Source organism: Drosophila gunungcola, unplaced genomic scaffold (genome assembly GCF_025200985.1).
Source record: "Drosophila gunungcola strain Sukarami unplaced genomic scaffold, Dgunungcola_SK_2 000001F, whole genome shotgun sequence".
NCBI classification, from domain to species: Eukaryota; Metazoa; Arthropoda; class Insecta; order Diptera; family Drosophilidae; genus Drosophila; species Drosophila gunungcola.
In genome coordinates this window covers 4,603,708-4,627,827 of record NW_026453197.1, presented here as the reverse complement: position 1 = coordinate 4,627,827, position 24,120 = coordinate 4,603,708, and the positions used below count along the sequence as shown (strand labels likewise).

Below are 24,120 nucleotides of genomic sequence, written 5' to 3'. Positions count from 1 at the left end.
TTGTAATTCATGCGGAATCAAATAATATAAAACTGTTTGATGTTTATTGGCTTACCTTTGAGAATAACTCATTTTCCACTTTTTATATATTTAAAACCAATGAACTCTATTCATGTTATCCTTTATTACGACTAATCCTCAGTATTTATTTTACTCGTACGCCTCAATAAACTCAGATTCCAGTAGCCAATTGGTACCAGTCAGACCTGTCGATTCCCGGATTGATATCGATATGCTTAGTCTGAAAACTGGTGACAGGCGGCAGGCGAAAACGGCTTAAGCTCCGGGCCAAAAGCTAAATGCCGACTGCCAGTGGCAAAGTAACAAAGTAATTATGAGAGTTTTGTCTAATAGGCTTAAAAACGGCGGAAGGCCAATTGGCAGGGCAGCATGAAGAGGGTCATGCTTGAGCAACAGTCGAGGCCAGAAGGGAAACAGACATGGATATACATAGAAACGGAAGACGAGCCGGTCGAGAAATCCCCTAGGCAAGTGGAAAACAAGTCGAAGCCGCCTCGAAGGTGAGACCAAAAAAGAACATTAAGACAGAAGGGTTAATTAGAAGGATAATTAGTGCGTAATCCGATATGTCAACATCGGGATGGAGGTTGAGGGACGGCTGTGTAATCAAATTTGGCGACGGAGTGGAAACTTATTACACGAATGGGGTTGGAAGAAGAAAACCCACGCTAAAAGAGGGAAACCGAGCCAAAGACCAAGTTCAAATGCCCAGAAAATTATGACGTTAACTCAGCTTGGCATTTTTTCCTCGAATTCCTTTGCTTTCACCTTAACTGGGAGTGAAATTCAATTCCCTGTTTACTTTTGGGTCTTTCCGGAGGGTATAACTCTTTTGAGATGAAGTTTGTAGTTGAGAACTTTGCTTTTTTGTTTAAAAATGTATTACCTTAAACTACTTAAAGTTTTTATCAAACAACTTTTAAAATCCATATTATTTTACGATCAAAACAAAACATGTTTTTGATGACAATAATAATTGGTCTTTAATAACACTTATAAAAATATATATTCAACCGTTTGTACACAGAGAAATTCGACGTTTTAGGTGTTAAGCGAGGATAAAAACATTTTAAAAAGTAAAACGAAGCATTTTCGTAGCACTAAAAATTAAATTGTTTCAACCCTTTTTGTGCACCTAAAACGGCTTCCGTTTTTTTCTGTGTAGCACTCCCCTTTACAAAAAAAAAATGATATGAAAGGGTATACCAATCTATCTTTTTCACTTCCAATTTTTTACTCGGGTCTGACGAAATCGTGAAGATTTTTGTGATGTTTGTTTTAGTGCCGCTTTAAATTATGCAGCAAAAACTTATGAATAACCATTCTCTGCAGGTGGAGAAGAGGCCGGCGGGCCTGTAAAACCAGCCCAGAACATCACCAGCACATTTCAGGAACCCAACCCAACCCGACCAGCCCAAGCGATCCCGGGGCGAATCGAACCCGATCCCCTCGTGCTGCTTTATGGCATTGGGCGCCACCCAATTAAAAGGCACTCGCCGGCCATTAAAACCCTGGCCAGATCGGGAAAATCGGGCCCAGTGCAACATTTCGCCGTATTTTTTGCAATTAGAGAATTATTAAAGTGTCGTTAAACGGCCGGGGAGCCTGGCATATGAATCATGCGCACTTTTATGACGACTGTCAGGGCTCGTGAGTATTTATGACCTCGCACAATGGCCATAATGTCATGGTGGGGGGGGCAGGGGAAGCAGGAAGGCGAGGAGCAAAAAGAGTGGAAATGTTACTGGATCCCGACTGCGGGCATTTCGACAATACTCACATATCGAATGTAAGGAGCTTTAAGACCAGTGTGCTGGCATCTCAGTAATTAAACGGCAAGTTAGCTGAAAGAACACCCATGAATATAAAAATGTGTCTTGTTTTCCTTACCTGAAACCCGAAAGGTTAATAAATTCCCTACATATATATATGGAAAAGTTATTTTAAAAACAAGTGGCCAAAGTCGGCTTACCAGAGCTAGAAATAAAAAATATAAAATGCATAATGGTAGCATACAAATTATTCGTATTTTATTTTATTTATTTTATTGCATCGGATAACCAAACTTTTTCTGTATAACTAGTGTAAACTAGTGAAAGGTTAATAATTTATAACCATATTTGTATGTTAAAAGTCGAAGAACATTACATTACCAGTATAAAGAGTCATTGATAACCGAAATCGGCTTACCAGTTACCAGAATAAAGAACATAAAATGCATAAAAAGAAGCGAAAAAATTATTTACACTTTCCAAAAAATGTTGCCTTAGATATAAAATTTGATTGTAATTTTCTTAATCATAGAGTCCAGTATTAAATGTTTGATTTGAGTGTTTAAACAAGTGTAAATAAAATTACTTATATCCCAGTTGAGAATGAAACAATTTTCTAGAAACAATTTTCTAGAATACTATCAAAAATGTAGACCAAAACAAAGTATGAAACCAGTTTAACGTAAATAAATTCTCCCAACTTATCTCAAAGTCTTTTCCTCTATTTTATTTCCATTGCTTTTGCCAAAAACTCGCTGTGAAATCAAGCCAGCAGACACAAAAGTATTTGGACAAATCGTGATTTACGTTGGTTGTGGTCCGAAGAAAGTTGCACAAATATTGAAATATTATATCCATATTTATTGGAGCTGTCTCTGTGCTCGGGGCCACAAAGCACAGGCAAAGCCAGCGAGGAAATTGAATCAATGAATTTAGTGCGACCATCAGCAGAAATGGCTTTTATGATAAAAAAGATACTAAAGCCCGGACCCAAAATCCATCCATCCAACCAACCCCGATGTCGCAAAAGACGGGAAAAGGAAGCGAGGGCAGGACAAAGGAGCTGGCTATCTCATATCATAATAAGCGCTCATCAATTTCCATTAAACTTAATATGTCACTTGGTCGAGGACAATGTCCAGAGAAGGACTCTGTCCTTTTCCGCTCGTCACATCATCGTAAAAAGCGAGCGGACCATAAAAAAGCTTTTTCATAATTTCCCTCCAACTGCGCGTGAGCGGAAATAAAATATGATATGAGCTTGTAATAGATTTTTATCACTATTCGAGTGCGGGCAATGGGTGGAGGGGTGCGGTATGCGGGGTGCGGTCATTGAAACAAATGAGCGTGCTAAGTGAAAGTTTTGATTTATGCCGAAATAATATACGCCAGGGACTGACCAGCCACAGCCACTCCGCCACTCCGATGGACAAGCATTAGCCGCAATAAAGCCAAAAAACGAAATCACGAGGAAAACTGCACAAAAAATTTGAGAAAGACATGCAAACCGGGGGAAGACTTTTGTGCTGTCCTTGGGGGAAAAAAAGTAGGACGAGAGGGGCTCTGACAGGTCATCGAATGGCAAATGTGTTGCCGGAATGACAATTGGCCATAACTCAACCCAATCCGTGGGGCAAATAAAAGCGCACTGACTATTTGGCCAGAAAGTGCAGGGCTTGGTGGATACACCTAAAGAAAAAATTCACAAAAATTTACAAAAATTCCTATTCTTAAGTTTTAGGTACTTATGATATGAATTTTCAGACAAATGTTCTATAAAAATCAAATATTTATGAGAAACAAACAAATATTAATTATTTTATTATTTTTTGAATTTATTATTTGCATTTATAATATATTCAAGCTCAACTTGTATGTTTCTAGCCTATGAAGTTTTTCTTGTGACCTATCAGTGTTTAGTAATAAAAACATATGTTATAAACTCTCTAACGAATCATATCTTTTTGGAAAAGACATATTAATAAGCTTATTATTTATTAATAATTATCCTGATTTCTTACCGTGCCTTTGAAATCAGTGACTCAGAGCTCGAATAGATGCAAAACTCTTGGGTGGCTGCCCACCTGGCGGATCAAAATTAATTAGCCGCACTCAAATGCAAAGCGGCGACATTTTATCAGCGTTTCCAGCTGCGTTTGCCTTTTGTTTGCCTTACTGATTTTGCATTTTTCATACTTCAATAATTGGGTGATATGCAGGTGGCGGGGGGGATCGCGGTACATATCCCATCGGGAGCGGCAGCCAATAAAACTTTAACGAGCATTACACACGGGATGGCTGGCGCATAAAAACGCTGCCCGTTTCCAAGGAATCATCGTCGTCATCGATGGACGTTGGCTGCATGAGGACGATAGGATTGCCTTGATGCGGCTGTGTTTTCCATAATTGATTAATTAATTTATCTTGAGGCCATTGCGAAACGATGGCTGTGTTTCTCAGAGTCTGTCCAAACAAAGTCATTTCAGGCACTTTTTTATGGGAATTTACAAGTCACTGAGATAAGAGATACGCTTACTCTTCTTTATATTTTTAAATATTTTATTGCCCTATCTCCATATAAGCCATTAGTTTTAATAAAACAATTTAAACTGTCTTTCATATTTATATGTAGCTTTTTAAAGATTAAACGAAATTGTATAATAATTTATTTCTATATTTATGTATGTAAAACTTTATTTCCACTGACATGCTGCAATGCTAGCTATTAGAAATTCCTATTTAAGCCAGTCAAATAGTTAGCATATCTTTCACTACCGCTGATTAAGATAAAAGTCAGCCAGCTTGATGTTGGAATTCCAATCTTATCATCATCGTGCAGTTTTAAAAGGTAACCAGGCAGAGATTTCTCCAGAGACCAACCGAAATAATTGCCCATCGAATGCATCCATCAATAAGCGAGTGCAACAAATATGGATATGCAAATATATCGGGGAGAAGGCTTCGGCTTCAGTCGTCAACGGGGGGATCGCACATAACTAACTGGATTTCTCTGGGCTGTCGGATCGAAAAGGAAATGCTGCTCGGTTCTATTGCCGAGTGTGGGACAAAGATGAATCCGCGAGTGCAGAAATTGTGGCACTTGATATCCATAAATACGTCACAATGTGAAAGTCGCGCGGCGGCATGCAAACGAGTCACAAGTTTGTTTCTATCTATGCAAGTTGCAGTAGTTGCATTGAGGAAGTTGCTGTTGCTGTTGCTGTTGATGTTGCTGCTGCTGTTGATGTTGATGTTGCTAGTGCAGTTGCAAGTGTTCGGCAGCAGATGCGACTGTCAGCGGCACGGCATTCACTCTCTTATGAAATGGTTTTTGTCATTTATTTATCGCTTTTCGCCGCTCAAATGAAAACTGATTGAAATGTGTCTACCGGTGCGGAGAACTTCGTGGCGATCTTTGGGGAATGTTCTTGGAAGGCTCTGCCTAATTTGGGCCCCAAAGGCACTCCAAACAGCATCAGCATCAGCAGCAGCCACAGCAGCAGCAGCATCAATTTGGCCAATTATATTGACACTTTCGCTTGACCAGCAATCGGCATCAATCGAGGCGACTCCGATCGCCGCCGCATGCAACATTCGGCATTCGGCATCGGGCATACGGCATTCAAGATTCAGCACTCAACACTCATAGCCAGAACAATGTCCGACAAGCTGTGAGCTGCCAGGAACGGACTGAGAAATTGGCATATCTCCGCTTGACAATCAAATCTTGGCCTTAAATAGACGCAGTCCGACCCCCAACTCAACTCCGGGCAACACTCACATGCAGATGGAGTCTCCTCTTTGGGCAGAGCCTGCACTCGACAAAAACTATTGCAAATTTCACAGTACTTTTACTATTCTTTTTTTAATTTTATGGAATTAATTATATTGACTCTCCTTTCAATGCTGATCTAGAACATACAGATGTTTTATGTGGTAAAACATTTTTATTTCACAGTGCTGACTTCTTATCCAATAAATTTTTAAATAATAATTACTATTATTAATATTATTATTAAATTGAACAAAATGATTTAAATTTTTTTAAAATCAAATGGTTATATCATATTGTTCCCAACGGAACAAATGCAAAAGTGAAAAATAAATGAAACAAACATTAAATCTTCACTGCTTTTCATTTTATTAAAATAAACTTCGATTTATAGTAATGGATTATTGTTTCAAAATAATGGTTTTCTTTTAATTTAAGCCGGTCAACGATATCTTACAGCTGATATATCTTGAAATTTTAATTCAGCGGAAAATTGGCACAGCTCGTTTGAAAACAAAATTTTATATTTGCAATAGTTGTAAGGGTATATAAGCATCAGCTTGCCCACAATGAAAAACTTTGTAAGCATTGAGTTTTCTAAATTATAGTCTATGGATTTATTAAAAGGGATAAGAATATGCAAATTTATATAATTTTTTATCATCTCGAGATTCTATCATAAATATTAATTAAATGTTAGTAAAGAATTTATATCTGAGAATTATGAAATTAATAATTAATATCTAAAAAAATCGAAACATTTTATTTTGTGGGAAATTCATATGGATTAATGGGTGGCTCTCAGAAAGATTTCTTCGAGTGGTGCCAGGAACCGGGACTCTGGGGCGTTCATCAATTCTCTGCCTGGGCGCGATGATGTCGCGATGACCAGCCCAAAAAGTGCCGCGCAGGCGCAATCTCTGTGAGATCAGCCGCGGCCAAGATGCAACAATGGATGTGTGGCTATGGCTGCGACTGAAAAGTGATCGTGACACAAGTGTGAGGCTGGCAGGGTGTAAAAGGGGGGGTGCCGGGGACTAGAGGTGCCGGCAATTTTTCAACACCCTGCCGCACGAGGCAATACACGAAGAAAACACATATGACTGTTTACCTTTTGATAATATTAAGTGACACTCTCGATTTTGTACTGCCATTCAGCTATTTCATTATGTAAAGTTTAAAATTACAGGGACACAACCACTAAATTCATGTAAATACTTTTAAGAGAAAATCCAAATTCAAAATCTCTGGGGAAATTTTAATATAAAATATTTTAAATATAAAATACTTTTTTAAAATCAATTTTTAATATAAGTGTCATACGCATTTTCTTTCTGTGGAACAGCCGCGCTCACATATTGCTGTTCGGTTAAAAAATTCTAACTGGAGCAATTGCATGGAAAATGTTCCGCTTGCGATTCGCCAGGTGGGTTACAAATTTGTTGGCAGTGACATTTACTCTGCTCGCGCTCCGCCTCGGCAGCCTCTTCATTTAGCCGCCAAATGGCGCACTCCAATTCCAAGTCCCAGATAATGATCGTGAGAGAATTCATGGGCGCTGATTGTTCCGACTGGAATTTTAATGCCGTATCCAAGTGCTAATTTGTGTTTTCTGTTAATTATTATTACTAGACATCATGTACAGTTTGTGGATTTAAAATGCTCTATTTTAGGAAATTTGTAGAAGAGTGTTATTAATAATGCTCTCGCTTAAGTTTGTATTTTGAAAATAATTGATATATTTATTATAACATACTAAATGTACAGGATTTGCTGATGATTCTTTAGCGTTGTTCAGAAGTTTGTTTGCAAATCTTTTGCTGCTTTTGCGTTGAAACTATTTTTAAAGGCATCCATATTGTTGTATTAGATAAAAATTCAATAAGTTTCTTTTAAATGACAAATTATGATCTAACAATCAATATATTTCTTTTTGTACAAGCTCGCTGCCATATATTTCTTAAAATCCAATTACAAAAACTTTCCATTTCCCACCAGATCCTTCTCACTATGCATTTTCCACTACAATAAGCGGCTTGAATGACCAGCCTTTGTAGGTATTGTGTTGTTGTTCACAAAGTGTGCATAATAAAAATTTGAAGTCGAGCTAAATTGGGTGATAAAGTTGATCCGGACACGATAAGCCCATTATAAATGCATTTAATGGCTAAATATTAAATGTATATTCGTGCTGTGCGACGCGATCTTGTCTGATCCTCGCACCACGTCGTCGTGCTTCGCTGAGCTATGGAACTCTACAACTACGCTTCACTGAGCGAAAATTTTATTAAGTGTTTTTTAAATACATTTTTTTTAAACTATACAAAAGCTTGCATATAATATATTTATACATTTTTAATCAACCGAGTCTCTTTTTTGTTAAGCATTACAAATTTTTTAAAATAATATAGCCCCTCAAAATGGAAGAAAATCACTTAAAGAAATTTGAACATTATAAAACCGTATCAAATTATTTATAAAAACGTCTGCCATATATGTGTATATATTGAGATATCATATTGACTTGCCAGATAGTATAGTAAGTACCCTATTATTATTATTATTTTATTATTTAATTAGTATTATTTTATTATTTAATTATAGTTATTTAATGTGCTAGTAACGTTGTGTTTAGACATGGTGTTACAATAATCTTATTCTAAATTGCAATTTGCTTTGAATATTATTTATTTTAACATTAATTTTTGCAATTATATGTTTTTAACCAGTTTAGTGACATTTTATCCCGGTGTAGAGCCTGTGGTCTTGCTCTTGCACTTGGTGGTGTCAGGTGACGGGCAGCGATCTCTGGGCCTGAATTTATGAAGTTGTTTGCGCTTATTAAATTTTAAGCTGCGCATGCAACGCAACACTTGCCCCCAGACACTTGCCAACCAGCCACTTGGCAGTTGGAGTTGCAAGTTGGTAGTTGGCGACAACCTGGCGTTGCCTCGAGATGCACAGATAAGATTCGGTGACTGCGAATTGCGACTTGCGACTTGTGACTGGTTCCCAAACACGCCCTGGGTTTCCACTGCGGCAATTAGCGCAGGCGCTTGAAATGTGTTGAAAGATATTTGATGAATGGCTACTTAGCGTGTCGGGCTGCTTAAGTAATGCGAGGGGATGTGAAGGCAATGTCAGGTGTGAAGCGAGGTTCTGGTTACTTCAAAACAAAAATTAAGTTAAGTCAGCAGCGATAAAAGTTATAATAAATCACGAATTGATTTTATATCAAGCTACACAGAAAAAGAGGTCAGATTAACTAACAAATTTACGCAAATTAAAAACCATTTGTATAATTAAATTAATATCTATTGGATTATTTTGACAATGTTCAGTAAAATATAACATTGAGTATAAATATATATTTTTTTAGTTTTCCACAATCTAATTGACAGTTGATACTTGTTTTTAATATTTAAAAACCTTAAAGCTTCGATAAAGAACTAAAGGTAATGTATAAGTAACGATACATATTACAATTTTTTTTATGAAAAATAAAAAAAAAACAACAAAAAACCTCAAATGAGAAATCCAAGCCACAAACTCCCATATTTTTAACCACTTTACTCCTCCAAAAACTTTTCAAATATCCTTATGATTTATATATATTTTTTTATTATAAAAATTTACGAATTTAAGTAGGTTACATTATTTTTAGCTTATACTAAGCAAACATTTTAAAATAATTTAATAACGTTTTGATATGCATTAAATGCATTCTCTGAAATGATAAAAAATGATCTGAACCCAGCTTACCATTTAAAGTTTGACCCGTTTGTTGGCCTCTCAAGATGCTGCCAATTTATTTACATAGAATGCACACACGCTTGGCAATATTTCACGCCTGCGACCGACTCTATTAGATGCCTTCTGCGACATTCAAATAAAGATGTCGCGGCGAATGAATTATGAATTATATCACGCGGCCAGGACCAAATTTGGCCTGGCCCGGAAAAAAAGGCAGGACAAGATGCAAAAGACTACACGAGTTGAGACAATGCCCCGGGCCTCGCCGGCGGAATAACAAATCCGCTAAAAGACAATGACAATGGCCGCAAGTACAAGCGATGTGCGGCAACAACAACAACTACAATGGTGGTCGAGGGGTGTGGGGGTGGTCGAGAGGGTGGGGGAGGGGGAGTGGCAGGGGGTGGTGGAACACCGTGGACCAAGTGGCGACGATATGCCAACGGCAACTGCCGCATTGTGTCGTTGTTTTGGATATCTTCATATGGCCACGGCGAGCTCTCCTTCGCCTTCGCCATCGCCATCGCTTCCCTTTCCCAAGCGATTCGATCCGACCTGAGCCGAGCTGAGCATTTAGTTGCATTTATTTGTTGCTATTAACTGGCGCGCTGACGCTTATCGCTTGACTCCAGGCCCAGTGCCAAAACCGAACCTAGTCCAAGTCCAGCTCCGAATCCAGCCATCCAGCCATACAGCCATACAGCCATCCAGCCCCCAGTCCAGGTCCAAGTCCAAGTCCAGATCCAAGTCCAATGCTAGACGCGGAAAAGGAAAAGCGCACGCGGCGAGAACAATTGCCAGAGCAAACGAGGCCGGCACTAAGCCAAAGTCGCCCCCGCCATCCAAAAAGCCAGGGAGTAGTAGGAGTGCCCATATGCACAGTGGTTGCTATAAAATAACATGCTGCTTAAATCAGAAAATAAGACAAGGATAGAAAGAAGCATTGTAAAACTAAGATTATAAACAAAATTACTAAAAATCGACCTTAAATGTTAATGCAATTTATTTTAGATCTTCTGTCAATACAATTTGAAAATAGTTTTGCTTAAGCAGCTTAAATTATTCGAAAAATATATACCAAATAAAGTTTTTTTGGGCAATCCGAAGTTTATATGCCATTACTGCTATAACAATAATATATGAGTCAATTAATCAAAAATTCCTAAATATTTTGGATAACTATTTTATAAAATTTATATAATTTTTATTATTTTATATTTTATTAAATTATATGTATTTTACTAAATTTTAGTTTATAACTTTGTATTCTATAACTTTTTTCATACCTTAATTGTGAGAGAATTTTTATGATCTTTATAAATTTGAAAAGAGGACTATATAATTTTTAATAAACAAGTTTTTAAATTGGAAGGGGGTGAATTTTCTGTGTTCGATTTATTTAGAAAAATTATACAAATATAAATAAATAAGAAATCAGAGAAAACCCTATATAAAATTACAAAAAATACATTTTTTTGATATTTCATTTTCATTTTTCTCAAGTAGCTTGTTGTAGCTTTAGAGGGCCCACTTTTGCTTACATTTGTGTCAAATTATTCGCTATTTGTAATAAGATATGTTTGAATGTATTTGGTAGCCCACTGTGCAGTGGATTTGGCTGCTTGGGAGCCGCTGTGGTCGTGGCGCATGTATTGTTATCGCCTCCGCGAGATGCGCGCCCCGCTCAACTGAGGAGGCTGAGACTTGGACCGCGGACTCTGTGCCCAGAACCCCAGCACCCCAGTACCCCAGGATCCAATGCATTCTTATGCTATATTCCGCATCCGATTTGCGCTGCTGGTCGGCTTCTGCGGCTGCCGCTGTGGCTCTTTTCATATGGCTCTCAAAAAACGCCATGTTCATATCTCAGAATTGGTCTGCGGTGCTGCAGGCTGCCGGCTACCGTTGCCCATTGCCCATTGCCCATTGCCCATATGACTATATGACCATTGTGACCTCAGGGGGTTCGCAAGGGGGGCAATGCCGGGAATCCACTGTGGGACCTTTTAATGTGCCTGGTAATGCTCATCGTAATTTTTCCACATTGACGCTGGCAGCTTTTTGCTGCTTGTGCTGACTGTGCTGACTGTGCTGCCTGTGCTGCTGCATCTGGCTCCTTTAATCTGCATATCTTCATTTGACTCTGCCGCTTTTAAATGCTCCACGAGAAGTGCGATGGGAGGAGGCGGGGCTTTGGTGGGAGTCAGCGTTTGCCGTTCGCCGTTTGGCGTTTTTAGCAAAATAATGAGAATCATGATTTCTGCTCTCCCTGCGGTTCGCCTCGCTTTTTGCTGTCCAACGAGATTTTCAGTTTTACGCCATTTTATTTAGTTTTTTATTTTTTTTTTTTTTGGCTTGAGCTGGTTTGTGAGTACAAATTGATATGCAAATTTTTGAGGAGCCAAGTTTGTGCTCCGTGTCTTGTCCCGGGTTCCTGCGCTCGTACTTATCGTAGGTAAAAATAAAGAAATGGTTCGGGGTAACCAAGGTTAATTAGTCGCCAAGTGTTAGCAACTGCAGCTGAAGGCTGTGATGTCATCGAATCCAGTTCACTGGCATATAAACACAATATCATATCAAGGATTCTGAAATTTAATGAGCTCTAAAATTAATGATTAAGTAAAAGATTAATACAATTAGTCTTTGGTCTCTTATATATTAGTTTTATTTTCGTTTTTATAAAATAAAAAGTATGGAATTTAAATGGAAATCTAAAATAAAATGATAAAGTTGTTATCTCGCTTAAAATCATTAAATGTTTACACATCTATTATTAATGCCCTACCATTTTTTTGCGAAATATATCAATCTTTTATATTTAGTTAGAATAAGTGCAATAAAATAGTTGTATATTTAATACCTATAAATAAATATAGGTTGAGATTGCGTGTTAAAAGCTTTGATTTATAGCCAAGTCAATATCTATTAATTTGTCTAACCATTTCCTGATCAACAATCTGTAATAGGTCTCATTAGAATAAAAAATGACTGTGAAATCACTAAAAATATAATAATAATAACTTACACCTATTTAACTGGGTTTCTACGAATGTACAACTGAAACACATTTTATGAGCTTAAGATGCATTTAAAGCTTTATCTAATAATCAAAAAAAAAAAGGGAACCCGAGCACCAAGTTCACAAAACACATGAATCGGGATGGTAATAATTGATTGTGGCATCGATGGATGGGATCTTTCAGACAACAGACAATTGACACTCCATCCGCTCTCAAATATGCACAGACAGTCACACCCCCACATAATCCCATTAAGGATTTGCCAAAATCATTCCAGACCATCCTCAACTTGCGGCATCATCTCCATTTTGATAAGTCCACTTTACATATTACCCGATGCTGCCTGTTCTGTTCTGCAACATGGCCACAATAATCTTGGCCTGGTCCCCTTCTCCGCCTTAACAGCCCCCCCGCCCCCTTTAACCCTCTGGTGGCTGTGGCAAACAAGTTTCTGCACTCGCATAATCTGCATGAACCATAATTTTATTGAGAGCACGCCTGCCAATAAATAACTCTGCCTCCATTCCCGTTTCCCGATCCCCTTGGCAGCACAACTGGGATGTTGCAACGGCAGCCGTGGCCATTTATTAATATGGAAATCTACAGAGGAGCCGCAGTGGCAGAGCTTCTGTTCCCGATCCCCCTTTTGGCCCCCCGACCCGCCGCCTCTGTCGCCGCTAAACACATTACACGATAGCAGCAAATGGGAGCCAACGTCATCGCCGTATGCCCACATCCACATCCTCATCTCCACAGCCACATCCATGCCCCTGTCCATACCCATACCCACACCCATTCCCCAACCCATCCTCATCGTCATCCTCATTGTTATCGGAATGCTGGGCCATAAGCAACGACCCGGCCACTGGCGAGTTAACAGGCCGCCATCGTCATCCGAGTTGCGTCGAAGTTGAGTCGAGTTGACTCGAGTCGCAGGCAATTTCAATTTCATGTTATCCGCAAAATATTCATTTTAATATCTCTTCAATCCACACACGAACGGGGCTCTCCGAAACATCTGCAGAGAAAGAAATACTATTAAAGTGTGCAATACATGGTGGTGTCATGAAAATGTACCAAATTTCCTAAGAACTAGGGAAATATTTAATCAGCTAATATAAATAACTCGAACTTATTTAGTTAGCAGATAGCGTTACGAATTATGAAAGCTCGACTTTAAGGTTATCTGTCATGTGATAAAATATTTCCCTACGAAAGTTAAAAACTTTCTTAAATAATCATATGTTTTATCCTTCTGCAATTAACTATTTTTAAAAACTAAAAGGAATTTATACAACATTTATTTTTAGTTTCGTTGTCCCGAACAAGAATGCAAAAAGTTTTATGTTTTATGTCTTTCAAATATTTAGATGAACATTTGCGAATTCTAAAGACATTTGTAGTTCTCTACATTTAATACAGTCCAAACTCTCATATTCTCATAATCGGGACAAAGATTTAAATGATGCTTTAAAGACGATAATGTTGCAGTCCCAACTTAATAACTTAAAAATGCTGCTTTATATTATACATACTTCATTGTTTGAAAATTGGTTGCACTTTTAAAAGACTTTTGTATTGCTCGGTGTGCTGTAAGCTAACAATGGGGTTGCAAAATGAGAACGATGTGCTTCGGGTTCGGGCTTTGATTTCGTTTTTGGGGTTTTGGGCTCGAGCGGCAGACAGGCGCAAATATGATGTCCATAAATTTCGCTAATAACCAATCCTGGCCAGTGTTTCAAATGCAAATTGCTCATGCTCTGGTAGCAGCCCCCAACATATTCGGGCCCAGAGGTTGGCCATGTTGGTGGTTGGCTTTGGGCGGACAATTCTCTCAGACAGCAACCACCCAGCTTTGCATATGAAACGATGTTGGGAACTCAACGTTGGCGGAACTCAAACCCCTGCCCATTTGGCGCACTCGGGCATATTCATAATGCATTCAACTCCCCGAAAAAGCATTCGCATTCGGTTTTGGGAACTGAAATCCCCACCTTTTTGTCCATTCAACTGACAAGTGGCATAGAGAGTTACCGCTGCGGTGCTGGCGGTTTTCCATTTTATTCGAACCGAGTGGAAAAAGGACGATTATAGGTGCCGGTGCGAGTTGCAACCTCAGTGTCGCTGTTCACAATCTCACATCCTTTTAAAAGCAATTTAAGCTAAACCTAGATAAAAACTTAGGTATAAGCTTAGATAGTGACTAACTACTATACACTTGAAGTTTATAGAACTGAATTCCTGTATTTTAAATCGAGTTAAATGCATATATGTTAAACAACAAAAAGTTTTTATTTTCCTATTAATTTTTAAATTTTATATTTTACTCGTTTTGTTTATAAACTTGTTAAATTTTAATACCGTTCCTTTTGGTGTGAAAACTTATAAATGAATTAAAAGTACCTTTTGCATAAGTACTAATAATATATAAAATACATTTACATATCTTAGTAATTATATTATTTACTGTATTTGTTGTTGATCTATGAAATTCTTGATCTAAGATTATTTTTTGAAATTAATAATTTTATACAGTTTTTTTATTTTAATTGTTTTTTATGTTGCTTAAAACCGTTTTCTGTTTCTTCACTTTAAAATACCTTTAGTGCCACTGCAGTTATTGTCTTACAATCAAGTTCTCACTTTAGTCGGGGCAATTACTCTTGTTTCTTCCACTCTGACCTGTGTTTAGGTATCGTAAGTACTGAAAAGTATCTGTAATTGGCTCAACCTCGACGGCCTTTTTGGACCTCGATCCTTGGATGGTTGTTGGGGATTAATGCAAGCAGCACTGGCCAACTAACAATTTTAATAAATTACCGTTTGCTTTGTCAAATTAGAATATTATTTATTTAGAATGTAAATATGAACAGTTGACCACAGACCCTGGTATTTTAGCCATTTTATGCTAACTTTGCCGCAGAGCCAACCATTTTCCGACCATTTTCCGACCGTCTGAGTTTTCATTTGTGTGTGGGGAGTGTGTGGGCTTGGGAAATGCAAACATTTATCGACACGCACATCGACAGAGAGCCCTTTCCATTTGGGAGCCCATGTTTCTCTTCGTCGTCATTAATATTTATGCCATTTGAGGGGGGCTGGGCGCACTTTTTCGCAAACACAAATTGCAGTTGCATTAGAAATGTAATTATTATTTTAATTGGACTGCGATGCTCATTTGTTTAGTGGCCGGTGCGAGAGGCGGTCCCATTTGCTGTTTGTCCGCGCGACGGCCACAAATAATAAATGGACGAAACACTCTCTGCCATTCGGTTTGTCGGTTAACCGAGACACTGTAAATATGAATAATTTCGGACGATGCCAGCCGCTTTCGTTTGTCCCTCATCAAATTAGTCAGCTCTTGCGCATCCATTTATTTCCATTTGAATTCCCCTCCGCCTATAAATGCAGTCGCATCTTAAAAATTCATTTATAGGAATTCGGGCTAAACTTTTGACCTTTTTGAACAAAAAACTTTATTACTATTAAATAATTTGAGTTCGAATTGTTCCTCTTTTAAAGGGGCAACAGATATTTAGTCATAAAGTTTAATTTATTTACAAACTAAATCTTATTAACTTAATTTTGTACTTTTTAATAGCTAACGTCATGTTTTCTTAGCTTAAAATGTAGTTGTAGTTTGTTTATAATTTTATTTTTTTAATGTTGTAAATATTATAATGTTTGTTAATGGTTCAAATATTCAATTTTTTTAAAAAGATTTTTCTGTATCTTCTACATTGCTGCACCATTGTCGCTCCGCCCCTGGTTACAGCTTTTATAATTCCGTTGCACTCAGAGCACAGAGCTCCTTTCAGAATTCTTCCAATCAACGCAAAGTGCAAAACGCGTTCCGCCCCAGCTCCGCTTACCCCTCCCCTCCTCCCATTTCCCCCATCCACCGAATCACCGCTTCGCATCGCTGGAGATGCCTCAAGATGCGAATGGCAGCTGCCGGATTCAAATTCAATAATTTTTTGCCGCGCTCACGTCGCCGTCGCTGGAATAATGATGATGTTCGCTTCATTTTTTTTTCCTGTTTTCGACTCTTCCATTTTTGTTTCGATGTTGCGCTGTAAGTCTCGAATCTTCATCATTTGGCTGCAAGACTACGAATGGCGGAGATTGGCTAAAATGACGACACGAACTTAGTTGATAGCTTTCAGACATGACTTACAGTCAAACATTAATGCAACATTTCAATAGTGACATTAAATTGACCGAAAATGCATTTTGGTAAAGAAATTGCCTTGAGAACTGTCTTGCTTGAGGATCCTGAATAATATAATCCTTAAATTATTACAACTAACTTGAAAGATTTCTAAAACTTTTTATCAGTAACTATTAATACAGGAAGTTTTAAATAAAATGCATACATTGCCACTCAATATATATGAGAATTACTAAAATAAATCTAAATGTGAGTTAAACTATGCAAAAATACTGAATTTGTTCGAACTTTGTGTTTTAATTTTAATTTATTTAATTTATTAATTTCCTTAGCTTAAGTATAAATAAAAGTATTAATATTATTTACTTTTTGTAGACAAAAAAATAAAAAAAACAATATAATATGATTAAAGCATTCTATAAAATAAGTTTTAATCATATATTGTTAGCAAAATCTAACCCTTGTAAGTAGTTTTTTAAATGCACAATTGTATTATTCTTAAAGAACAAAGCAACGCTTTAAAAATATTTATATTAAACTAATAAACTTTAAGCAAAAATATCTCTAAACTGTAAAAAGTATTTGCAAAATTAAAGTAGTAAAGTAATACTAGGATGTAAAAACATATCTGAACAATGCAGGCTTTCAGCGGTTAATCAGCCATTCAATTGCCGAGCAGCTTTTCCGCTGGCCTCTGTTAAAGCTGAAGCTAAACCCGTAAACCCCTTTCCTGGGACGCCAACTTGGCCAATGCTGCCTACAAGGCCGCCAACAAAATGATTTGTTTGAAGTTTGATAAGCGGATGGGACTGTCGACGGCGTCATCGAGGCATCGCAGGAGATGTATCTGTATCTGTATCTGAATCTGAGCCTGAGTTTGGGCACTGGCTGCGGCGGGGATATATCGCTGGCATCTGAGCCTCGGTAGCGGCAACAATAACTAAATGACTTTTGTTTCATGCGGAGGATGTATGATTGCAGACGGCGCTGCTGTATGCTGCATGTTGGATGTTGCTGCTGTTGCCATTGCAGGAGTTGGATGACAATCCATGTCGCTGTCGACGACTGTCGGCGACATCGACGACGAGTGATCCACATCCACTTGCAATCGGCGCAATCAATACTTTGTTAGTTTTGAGCAACATGTTGCTGCGGTACAGCGGCAACTGCCGCGGCTGCTGCTGCTGCTGCTACTGCTGCTGTTGTCGCTGGCGATGTTTGGTATGCAAAAAGGCAACTTTTGTTATCTTCATGACAATCATTGGCCCGGCTCATCCGTGTGCCACAATTGCTCGTTCGCTTTTTGCGCTTGATTGTCTTCTGTCTGCTGTCTCTTCCCCTTCATGTTGCTGCTGCTGCTGATGTTGCTGTTGCTGCTGTTGCTGCTGCTGCTGCGGTGGATGATGATGATGATGGGGAAAGAAATGGCGGCTGATATGGCCGCTCCAGCGATTCCCATTTCGATTCCCCGATGCCGATGCCGATGATGATTATTGTAGTTCAATATTTGCCTTATGGCCATTTCGCAACCGGCTTCTCCGTTTTTGTCGTTCGTCGCTGGTTTTTTCTGCTGCTGCTGCTGCTGCTGCTGCTGCTGCTGCTGCTGCTGCTGCTGCTGCTGCTGCTGCTGCCAGTTGTCAGTTGCATTCACATCAAATTAAATTGTATTTTGCAAAATAAATGAAATTAAAAGGAATGACAACGGCAGCAGCGACAAGTGGAGCGCAGCCGGAAAAGGCGAAGGAGCTGGAAGATGCCAAGAAACATGGAGCAGGAGTCGCTGAAGGAGACGGAGATGGAGATGGAGTGCAGCCAACTGCGACTTGACTTGGCTGCAGGTTCATATGCAATTTATGTTCCTTTCATTGTTTTTTTTTTCCCCCGTTTTTTAGCCATCCGCCTGTCCGCTCATCCATCTCCACCGCCCCGCAGACGATCTCCTTTTGCGGCGGAAAAACTTCTGGAGCTGGCCATGTCCAACCCCTTGGCTTTTCCTCTGGTCAGTGGCATCGATTGAGTTGTTGTTTAGCTGGACTTGCTGAATTTTCCACTTCTTTCTTCGAAGTCGCTAAGGTGGGCAGGCATATCTACAAATGCCAATGGACCAAATAGAACAAAAGGAGATTCATCGACAATACTTACCTAAGCTTTGGGAAGTCAAATTTTTAGTAAAGGATTAAAATTGAAATTGTTTGAATTAAAAACCAGGGTCAAAAAATTTTATTTAAGAATTAATAGGTCTTATATTAGAACTTGTATGTGACAAATTTTATAAAATATAAAGATTATGAAATTTAGATTCAATGATATTAACTTTATTAATATCATAATTAAAATTAAGTGAAAAGCACACATATCACTAAAAATATGTGTTTCTCATGCAGATTTTTTTTAGAATATGTCTGATATATAGAGAAAAATCAAAACTTTGATTCTTAATAAGAAAGATATTTAAATATTTAAAAAAATTTAAAATTATGATAAAATCACTTGGGCTTAATGGGCTTAATCATAATTAAATTTAAGGCGTCCTAGCATAAAATCCAAGGTAATCTAGTTAGCTTTCTCCAAAATATCATTAAGTTTACTTTTATGTGCTTGATGGTGTAGCAGAACATTGCTGAGTAAGTAAAATATATATTTTTAAGTGGCTCTCTTTTAATTAATATTTCTCCCCTAGCGATAGTGAGTCTGAACCAAAAACCTTGGCATTACACATTAACATAGATACACAGTCGTCTTTACATCCGTGTCCCCATCGATATCAATGTTTTCCTGCCGGTCGCCAAGGCCACGCAAGTATCGATAGCGCGACCGCGCCGATCGGACAACATGCGAATATGTTTCGCTTATTGCACGCTGCACGTGACCGTGCCCCTGCTCCGGCTCCAGCCCCTGCCACGCCCCCCTGCCCATAGGAAGGCCAAAACTAGTTGCTGCCTGCAGTTGCAACTGGCAAATGCATTTTGTTGCACTCGCCGGCAGTTGGCTTTAAGCGGAAGCGATAACGTCTAACAAATTAAGCCATGTCCCGCAAAAGAAGAGGAGGCGTCACGAGAGGACTTTATTAGTTGAACTCGCAGGGAAAAGGGCTTGGGCTGAATGGACTATGACCATGACTGTGACTGTGACTGTGACTGTGACTGTGACTGTGACTATGACTGTGAGATGTGTGTCCCGGGAGAGTTGAGAGGTCGAAATTCGACTTGTAAATAAATAAAAGCCGAGCCGCCATAAAACCCGGTTCCGATATCATATTCCAATCAGTCCGGCACATTAAGGTAAGTGGCGATGGTTGGGGGATGGACTGGCTATCCGGTATGGGGATAGCCTTCTGCACTAGGAATAATAATTTTATATTTTGAGATGGTAAATTAAACAAGTCAAAATATTTCCAAAGCAACACTTTTGATTGTCTTAAAATATGGTGTAAAACTTTAGCTATATACATTAATATAAAAATATATTTCTAATTATAAATATATCAATTGGCTTAATTTTTATATATGTATCGATTAATAAAAAAATTTATGCGTTGTTAAAGTTACCATTTGAACTAATTTATTTATAGATTTGTTGTTTTTAAAGGGTTTTCGTAATATAATATTCGATTTCTGAAGACTTCCTACAATTTAATTTTAGATAAGCATTTAAATATTTTAATCATGTCATATTTTTATCCCATTTCTCCAAGTGTCTTTTAGGTTTTTTTTGGGGAAATCGATATTCGCTGACCGGCAAATAATTTTGCGAAATATTACAAGTATATTTCGGGCCTGTGTCCATCGGGGAATAGCCTCAATGTCCTTTTGGGGTAAGTAAAATGTGTTCGATTTTTGATCAGCAAAATGGAGAGCAAGGAGTGGGTGGTTTTATGACATTGCCTGACAAGTTTATGCCACCAAAGTTGCATATGCAACCACCCAGCTGGGTCGTAAAGCCAACTGGCAGGTCAGGACGGGGAGGGGCGGGGCGGGGCAAGGCCAGCCCAAAGGGAGGCACACACTTAATGGCAATAATAAAGTGGCGCAGGCATTCAACACTTTGTCAGTGGCTTTCGCGCTGTCTGGCCGCATTTATCATGCTACTCGAGCTCCAGACTATTTTGACAAGTTATCAAAATGAAATGCAGCCAACAAGTTGCCGGTGCCAGAAGGCAAAGGCACAGCTACACAGACAGACAGACAGACAAACTCCCCTTTTGGCCCTGTCATAATCCTCTGGGAAAGGAAAGGGGAGAGGGGAAAGGGAAAGGGAAAGGGGTGGAAAGAGCTCTCGACAGACGACAAGTGTATTTATGTTATGATTTGAATACCGCTAATGACAGCCAGACTCGGCAGCATCCATCGGGTGGCTCTGCAGACATTTGGACCGAGGAATGGAGGGGGCATCCCGGAATCCACATTTTCAGCGCCCCCATCAATCCGCTGCTGCGATGTAGGTATTTTCACACCTCAGCGCTTCGAAATTAGAATCGATCTGGGAATGCCTTTTATCGTGAGCTGCAATTGAACATCGTCATTATGATGCCCATAACGATTCCTCTATGATACTATGCCTATTCCTTCTACACTTTCGGTGCGTGTGGCATCGTTTCTGCTTCAAATGCAAATGATGCCACTGCCTCATGCGCTTCATCGGGAACTCGAACTCCATCGGTGGGGCGAGGGGAGTGAGTTACGATTACGGTGCCGCGATAATATCAAGCTTTATAAATTTATTAGGGCCAGCTATGTGGCGGATAGCCAGGTATATTTAGACGGATAGATAGACACACAAGGGGGCACTGAGAAGTACATAAGAAGTTAAGTAAATTAATGTTAACAAATATTTGGAAGACACCTAATGCAATACGCTTAAAAATAATAAAAAAGGAGTGCTATGGAATATAAAACATTCAGTTAGCATTCAGTTTTTATTTAAATTAAACAAAAAATATTGTAATTTAATCAGTAGATTGTTTATTTATTTTTTGTTTCTATTTTAATTAGATTACATTTTTGAAAGGTTCCTAAAGTAATTTTAAAAGATTAATAATGTAAAAAAGAGTCTATACGAGTCTATATTACTACTCAGTGGACATAAAATATTTAATTTAGCTATGCAAAATAGGTTTAAAACGCATCAGTCCAAATGTTTAAAAATAAATGTGAAATTTTTTACGTAATCTCCCAAATTTGTATGTATAAGAAATCCCATCTGAGACATCCCACAATCGGCGACTCCATCTTGAAGAGAGCTCAACCAGTCACCGATCTTCAATCCAGAACAACAACAGAAACTTCAAAATCAATGACAACGGCAACAGAGAGATCGGGGCACAAGAGCAACCAGCAACTTGCAACTTGCAACTTGCAACGTCGACAACTTCAGCAGCAGCGAGATTGGCAAAAGCCAGAGCAAAAGCCGCCGAATGAATGCCTGGCAAGGACAACATGAATAATCCATTTTTCGAAACACTTGTCCAGCAACGACCTCGTCCGCCTCCTCGCCATCGACGAACATAGATAGTTACAGGGATGTGGATGTGGCTGTGGATGTGGATGTCGATGTGGCTGTGGATGTGGATGTGGTTGGAAGTCCCTCCGTCCATCGTAGGTGTTGTCTAGATCTTGGCCACGCATGTGAGCGGCAGCAGGAGCCAAGGCAAGTCAAGGAGTCAAGGCTGGCAGCGACACCAGCGCCGAGATTAAAGATTCCTCCATAAACAAACAAGCGAAATAATTGAGGCAAAATTGAAGCAAACTACTCGGGGGAGGAGGTTGCAATGGCATCAGGCAGCAGGCAGAAGACAGAAGGCTGTGCCTCACAAACCAGTTCGGATTCGCGGTGCAACAATTAGCACGGAATTTGTGGGTGCCATAAAACGCGCTACACGATGGCCGCTTGTTCTCTGGAGACGAGCGACCATTCCCGTTCCCGTTCCCATTCCCATTTCCATTTTCATATCAATAAAACTGCAGTGTCGATGGCCGTGTCTTTTCCAGGTACTAACGGTATTTTCACCCGTCCAACTATCAACTTTCCGCCATTGGCGCCCAATTATGCACACTTATGTTTAAAGGCTAGAAAAATAATGCAGTAAAAATATTTTCAAAAAATATTAGTAATCTTTAGCTGCCAAGTCATATAAAAGGTTATTAAAAGCTTACATGCGACATAAACAAATTGAACTGGCTATAATTATTGCCAAATCGATGTTATAGTTTAAAATGAGCTTATGGTTCATTATATTTTTATTATACTTAGTTGGGCGATAAAATATTGTTCTTATTTTAAGTTTTATATTTATTAAGCTTTTATATTAAAGTGGCATAAATATTAGTAATCACAACTACTTACCAAATTTTTAAGAGTCTTGAGTTTGAAATTATGATTTTGTTTAAGTGATATTTATTAAGTTATTTATTTAGGTTTCTGAAGGTGTCCGTCACTGTGGTTGTTGAATAAGCATTTAAATACAAATTTAAAAATAACACAAGCCTAACTTAAATGTATTAAAGTAGGAATGCATTCAAAAATGGTAAGAAAAATAATTGTAAAGAAGAGTACACAACAGGCGAATCGTGATACAAGACAATATGATATTTGCGATCAAAAGTTTTGTTTCCGTATCAACCAAACTACGATATCGACTAGGAGTCTTAGAGCTCGTTTAACTGGCGCCCAATTAGACACACTTCAAAGTGCGCCACGGTATGCCAGTCCCGCGCTCCCGGTGGCCATCAAACGAATATTCATAATTCTCCGCGAAATATTCATGCCTCGGAGTTGGGGGCTGGGTTATTATTCATAGACCGTTTTTGGACGACGCGTCGCATGCAGACAGAGTTAATTACGCGCACAGATCAAACAAATTGCACGCAAAATAAATATAATGCAGCCCGAAGATGGGAAGATGGGACCCGGGATAGAGATAGAGATAGAGATAGAGCAGCGCTAGCGAAATGAGGTTATTAAGATGCCGGACGACTGCCAGCCGGCGGGCGAATTATGATCATGAAAATGATGTCTGCGCATCGGCGTGATCTTGAAATCTAGCCCGCATCGCGGACCAGACATGGCACAATTTCTCATCGCTCATTTCGATGCAGGAGGCCGGATTCGTTGGCCACCACCACCACCGCCTATTTCGCGGTCCAGAGTTAATGGCTCCAGCCGTGGGGCTGTTAATAGTCCTGGATCTCCAGCCTAACCCTCCCTCTTCTTTTTCCATTCGAGACACTTTACGGCCGCATATGAAATATGTGCGCCCATGAAATGAGCTAAATTTCTCGGGAAAAGTGCAACATTGTGGAAAATGGAAATGGAATTGCTAGCAGCAAAGCAACATTCGTGTGGCAATGCCAAAACAGAGGGTTGCAATCTTTGGAGGTGTTTATGTGCAAGTTCATGGCTGGAATTCGCAGAGACTGCCGCAGCCAAATTGCAAGTTTCTCGGGAAACTTAAATCAGAAGCAGCGTGCACCTGCAAATTTATTTATTATCCCCAATTAATAACACAAATGAGTCTCATTTAAAATCGAATATTTCTGGCGCAAGTTTTTAGTTTTTTTTTTATGTTTTCATATATGTTTATATTTATTTATATTTATTTCACTTTTATGCAGT

General features: G+C 38.9%; 1 long non-coding RNA gene across 1 annotated transcript; it reads left to right on the top strand.

Moving 5' to 3' along the window:
* Window positions 1–266: 266 nt before the first annotated feature.
* On the top strand, window positions 267–1,638 carry LOC128262569 (uncharacterized). Its single transcript, XR_008268351.1, has 2 exons — window positions 267–521; window positions 1,354–1,638. It is a non-coding gene; the product is annotated as an uncharacterized LOC128262569 (long non-coding RNA).
* The last annotated feature ends 22,482 nt before the right edge of the window (window positions 1,639–24,120 follow it).